The following is a 6,332-nucleotide window of genomic DNA, read 5'->3' on the forward strand; positions in this document are numbered from 1 at the left end:
AACAGCATTTCGCCTCCACCCCAGCATCCCACTCTGCCAGGCATTTGCATCCCAATATATCATGCTCTGCAGAGCCAAGCCTTGGGCCGCACTGCACTTTGGTATTCACCAGGGCAGGTCAGAGCCTTGCCATCACCTTCTGACCTTACGTTTGCATGGAAATTGGTCTCCTCCTGCATCGCTTTTCCACACATTATGCTTGCTTTCAAAGAAGTGCATCAGACTCACGGGCTCTACCTAGGGAGGACAACTCAGGCTCATCCTTACCATTTGCACAACTCCTTTTTTCCTCCTGCAAGACCCTCATGCTGGATGGACACAAGCCTCATCACTGCCCCCACTCATAAGCAACAGTAAACCGGACCCCGCAATCTGTGAGCAACACTGGTGACCGTATTCCCAGAGTACTTCTCTGGCCACCTTCCTGTTTTGTCACCTGTGCTTCAGCCTTATCATTTTGCCCTGCATATCTGAAGTCAACAGGTTCATCACCATTCTGGCAAAGGCACATGAGTTCGGTGGACAGGCAGCCAGTCAAAGATCATAGAGATAGAGAGGCTAGAGACCTTGCAAAGATTCCCAGCTAGACTGGGAAGTAAACTAGAGTTGTAAAGATCATAATCAAGCCTGGATCAAATCCTGCCAATCCTCAGGTGTTTGAGGTCCAGAGTTTCGATTTGGCCTTCTAGAGAGAGAGAGGTGACTAACCTGAGAACTCTTCAAAATTTTCAATTTCATAAAAGACAACAAAAGCCTAAATGAAATAATGCCAGAAGATTGCTTTTCATATCCAGCTGCCCTACAGCTTATGGTAAAAGCTCATCATTGTGTTTGGACAATCTGTGCTGCAAAGTAAATCCAACTCCAAAAGGGCAAAATAGCCTCTAACTCTGCTCCCTCTCAAGAGCTGATAAACAGAAATTACCACCTCCTACTTCCTTCAGACATTTCCTCAGCCCTGAAAGACAAGCTGCATTATCCTCTGACTGCTTTTATTCAATTTAAGAAATTATTTTTCCTTTGCCTTTACCTATTTATCCCACTCGCTTTGCTCTCTCTACGACCAGTTAAATGTGAGTGCAGAATCCAGGAGCCTGTTGGGGAGCTGTGCTTGTTCCCAGCATCCAGCAGCTCTCCAAGCAGGTCCAAATATGCAATGCATTTTTGAAGCCGCATCAAGTGAAGCCTTCACGATGAGAGAAGGAGAAAGAAACCATCTCTAAGGGTTTGAGTGCACCTCTGAAACAACTGCGCTAACAACGCGCGCTTGCAACCTGATTTCATGCCCTTATCAAAAGGCAAAGCAGTCCCAACCTCAAAAGTTTGGAAATCGTTTGCAGATCTGACAGTTCCCCCAGGCTAAAACCTGGAGTTGAGGGGTTTTAAAGCCCATCTTTAATCAAGATGACAATTTCCTAAAAGGATGAGTCATTTTATTTCCTCAACAATAATAATGGGAAAGGAAACCTTTTTTTTTTTTTTTTTTTTTTTTAAGCAAGCTGGAAAGACAGAAAGTAACTAGAACAGAACCTATAAGAGTAGCAAAACCAGTCCCAGTAGAAACCACAAGCCCTGCAGCAAAACACTGGGAACCTCCTCTGCTAAAGTTCTCCCACAGACTCCTGCCTTTCTTCCTAGGCTTCGTAGCTAAAGCTTGGATTGCTGCTGCCCTAAAAGTGCCCAGTCTTCCCAGCAATGAGGCTAGATTTTGCTGTGGGTTTCATCTGACCACCTCTTTCTTTTGTGCACAGATTTGACGCCCTTCTCTCGTCACCAAATGCATGCTCAATCGCAGCACTTACACACTCAAAACCCTCCATGTCCACATGTTACAGTAGGCAAAAATGACATGCTGAATTTCTGATCATGGCTCAAATCCCATTCAGTTGGCCCTACTGCATCATGGAGCAGATTTTGGCAGTTATTAACACTGCCTTTCAACATCATCACGGACCCATAGATCACAGATACTCCAGAGATGGGTAGTTAACGGGGAGCAAGAAAGACCGCCTAGGCATATGGTTAAACAAATCAGTCATCAATTCACTGGGAGAGCTTTCATTTCCATCACAGCAATCTGTTGGATCCCAGAACTGTTTTTACGTGGTTCATTAGACAATAGCCTTTCTTGCTACTAGTTGGGTCAAGAGTCAAAATTGCTGTGTAATTGCAAGTCTCCAAGCACAAGGCAAGAGTTTTTCAGTCCTGGAGGGTGTCGTCCAAAGGGGAAAGAAAACAGAAGGGAAAGATTATGTGTGAGCAATTGAGCCCTAGTGAGAGGGCAAAAAAAGTCACTGAAACTGGGATTAGCCAAATCTTGTAACGGAAAACAAGAATCCTGTTGGTAAGCTGGCACTTACATCTAAGAGACACGTGTGCTGGGGAAAACGAGCTCAAAGGATGGGTCAAAACAGACCAGAAGAGTAAATTAAACATCATCCAAAGCCAAACAATGATGGTTAGGCCTTTTCAAACATTTAACTCCTTGAGTTAATTAAGCATGTAGCAACAGCAGTTATTAAAAAAGAACAGTTCCCAACTTAATCAAAGTACATTATTGGAAATGATACTGAGGAACCTCAGTAGAGAAACCCAGTAAATATCAAGTCAAGCTAAATAGCTTAGTTATGATTATTATTAATAATAAATCATGGCCACTGTTTCTTTTGTTTGCCAACAGCTAGCATCATTTATGGCTCTACACAAACCTAAAACACCATTTTATTACATTTCAGAGACTGCATCCTCCTAAAATGATAATGTGTTAATAATCTATGCTGGGCTTTTTGGCCGGAACCAAAGAGCTCAAACAACTTGAAATAACACCAGCAAAAAAATTATTTATTCCCCATCCCTAGTTGCAGAGAAAACAGAGGTTTTCTTGGCTCAGTTACTTCTCAATAGATTTCTGGTTTCAATTAAAACTTTGAGTCTGAGAAGTCAAAAAAAAAAAAAAAAAGCCAAAGCCAATAGGAGATGGAAGAGAAGTCTCCATTCACTGTGTGTTTCTGCTTTCTTCTCCCCCCCCCCGGCTTTTACATAACCCTTCCAAGCTAAAAGCTGAGATTAAAGTACAGCTATATTGTTTGGAGGGTTTTTTCTCCTTTCATCTAAAAAACAAATGGAGAAAAAAAAAAAGTTTCTCCTTTGAGTGGCAGTTGGTTCAGACCGAGGGGAGCAATCTCAGCGAAGGCTGAGGAAGCGCAAGAAGGTGTGTGTGAAACAGACACTTGCACGTTTTCGCTGATAGGCATTTTTTTCCTCCCGTCTGCGATAAAAGGTCCTAGACACTTGTTTCCTCAGGTTTGTGATATCGCTGCCAAACGTTACACGGGCGATTATATCATTACTAGAGCCCGCACCAAGTTAGTCCTGGCTGCAGGGGCTGTCGGATCAATAATTGTTCCCATTTGGGTCCATAATATTCAACACGGGATTGGATTTGCCAGCAGTCCTTTACCCCTGAAATCCTCCTGTCAATACGAAAAGGATCAAATTACTTTCCCTGACAGCAGAGGACTAGCAGGCTCAGCGCTTTGCTCGCCTCGCACATCTTTTGCCGTTTGACAGACGGACATATAAGGCAACACGGCGGGTCCCCGTGTCCCCCCCGCCCCGGGCCCGGCCCGGCCCCGGCAGGGCCACCGCGAGCCCGCGGCTAATGAAACACCTCTGCTGGCGGAGGGAGAAGCCCTGCCCGGCTTCCCCTTATCCCCCCCGCCCCTCCATCCATTTGCTTGTGGCGGACTCCTCCCAGTGCCCAGCTCGGCTCGCCCAGCTCCAGCAGCCGCCGACCCGCACCCCCTAGTCCGAGGTGGGGGGCACCGCCACCCCACGGCACCGGGATGAACGGTCAGTGGCCCCCACCCCCAGCCGCCTCCCCATGCACATCTCCCTCCACACACCACCCCTCCACGCACGTCCTCCTTCCCCCCCTGCGGGGAAGCCCCCCCGCATCTCCCCTTTCAAACCCACCCGGGGCATGGGGGACCTGCTTGCCGGGAATGGCGGGGGGACGACGACGGGGTGTTCCCCCCCGCCACCCCGTAGGTCCGGTTCCCGGCGGTGAAATGCCCTTTTAGCATCAGGCGTCAGGCCCGAGATTATCAGTGCCGTTTATTTGAAGCGGAAACGAATCGGAAATCCTTCTCTCAACTGCCTTTTTAGACACATAAATACGCGCAGGCAGGGGCGGGCAGCGCGGGGGATCGCCGGTGCCCGGTGTGATGCGCACACACACACTCACACGCACTCACACACACACACACACACAGTCACACACACACACACACACATCGGGAAATAAGGGCTGGAGGGGGCCCCCGCCTCGCCGGAGGGACACGATTGCCCCTGCCCGCCGCCGGGGAGACCCAGCGAGGAAGGGGCGTGAGCGTGTGTGTGAGTGTGATTGTGTGTGTGATTGTGTGAGTGTGTGCGTGTGTGAGTGTGTGTGCACGGAGCCTTGCGCCAGGGCTGGAGTTGACAATAGCCGCCCCCCGGCTGCAGGCTGCGTTTTGCCCCCCCGACACAAACATACACAGGCACACACCCCCTCCCGATAATATCGACGGTATTCAAACCGCCCAAAGCCGAACTCCACTTCTACCAGGGGTGGAGGGGTGTGGGGGGAAAGAGGGGCCACCGGGGTCCCGGGAACGGCAATCACCAGCTTATTGATAACCATTATTAACGCGCCTCACTTCGGCACTGAGCGGGGGGGGGGGGGGGCTGTCCCGCATTGCTAATTACACACACACACACAACCCCTTTCCTCCACCCCCCAACACTTCTTTCCTCCTGCAAATTGCCGCTTTTCGGGGCTGCGTGTCCTTTTCAATGTCAAAACAAGCGCGGGGCCGCGGCGGCCGCCCCGGGGCAACACCGCTACCGCCCCCCACCCCCCGGCCCCATTCCTGAGCACCCCCCGCGCACACACACACACACACACACACACGCGCGCGCACACACACACACACACACACACACACACACATCCCCATAAGGTTACAACGTTGCTCTCTAGCTCCACTTAACCTGCAATTTACGAAGCGGGGGGGTCTCCCCCCCGGCCTCTCCACACGCACACACATAGCTACCACCTACCCCCGGCACTATCGGGGAAACACATGCAGGCTACCAAAGGGGTGGGGGGAGATAAAGCGGGGGTAAATATATTACACAAAGTCCTAAAAAAAAAATTGCAACCCCTTCCCAGAAGCACGGTTTTACACCACCCCCCCCCCCCCAAAAAAAAACCACACACATACACACACTCCCACCAGCCACAAAGCGTTGGGGGGGAAGGGGTCGGAGGGGGAGAGGACTCGCATGCATTGCACAGCGAAGAAATATCCCCCCCCCCCAAATAAATAAAGCCCTTTCCGCGCCATTGCAAAGTCACAACACGAAAAAAAAGGAGACGACATTAACTTTTGCATGCAGAGGGGAAAAAAGGCGGGGGGGGGGCGAGAAGGGAAAAGAAACAGGGGTAAGACCCTCCTGCAAACCGGATCGTCAAGACAGACCTTTCCTCGATGGCTCAGGTTTTTTTGTTGCCCTTTTTTTTTTTTTTTTTTTTTTTTTTATCTTTTACTAACCCATATCCCCAAAACGGCAGCGGGGGTTTCTTAGCAGCTTCCTCCTCTTCTTCTTCTTCTTTCTTCCTCCTCCTCCTCCTCCCTCGGATTTCCCCCCTTCGTGTCTCTTCTCTTTTAGATCCCGGTTTCAATCCCTCGCCACAGCCCCCAAAGGTGCTTTTGCTTGTGTTGCGGCAAACCCATGGCGGTGTTCATCTGTCAGATTAGGGGAGCGCACGGCCGCGCAGCACACGCAGAGCAGAGAGGGAGGAGGGCGGGGGGGGGGGGGGAGGAGGAGGAGGGAAGGCACCCGGAGAGAGGGAGATGGACGGACAGACGGAGGGATAGATAGCTCGGCGGATAAATGATAGATAGATATAGATAAATAGAGCGAGATAGAGCAAGAAGGGGGGAAAATGGCGTCTTGGAAGCCGGAATCCCGGAGTAAATCAAATTAACACGCAACACCCAGAGCAGTCCCGGCTAATTTTAGCAGGATCCAAAATAAAATGAAAAAGGAAAAAGGGGGTGGGAAGGAGGAGATTGGGGGGGGGGGGGGGGTGGGGGGGGTGAAAGAAAGGAGGAGGGGGGGAAGGAGAAAAAAAAAAGGAGAGAGAAAAAAAAGAAGAAAAAAAATCAATGCACTGGATAAAATCCTGGATTTGAAATCGATGGAGCTTGTCTCTGTCTCTCTGTCTCTCTCGCTTTTTCTTTTCTTTTCCTTTTTTTTTTTTTGCCTTTTTTTTGGAGGGGAGC

General features: G+C 49.8%; 1 protein-coding gene across 4 annotated transcripts in view; it reads right to left on the minus strand.

Moving 5' to 3' along the window:
* Positions 1-6,057, minus strand: part of SETBP1 (SET binding protein 1) — a 266,038-nt gene extending 259,981 nt beyond the window's left edge. For 2 of the 4 annotated variants that reach the window (XM_074571170.1, XM_074571173.1), the window contains exon 1: positions 5,598-6,057. The gene's annotated coding sequence lies outside the window, so the exon portion shown is untranslated. The remainder of the gene's footprint in view (positions 1-5,597) is intronic. The other 2 variants (XM_074571171.1, XM_074571172.1) reach the window with 2 other exon arrangements.
* Positions 6,058-6,332: the final 275 nt, after the last annotated feature.

The sequence above is a fragment of the Larus michahellis genome, chromosome Z (assembly GCF_964199755.1).
Source record: "Larus michahellis chromosome Z, bLarMic1.1, whole genome shotgun sequence".
Lineage (NCBI taxonomy): Eukaryota > Metazoa > Chordata > Aves > Charadriiformes > Laridae > Larus > Larus michahellis.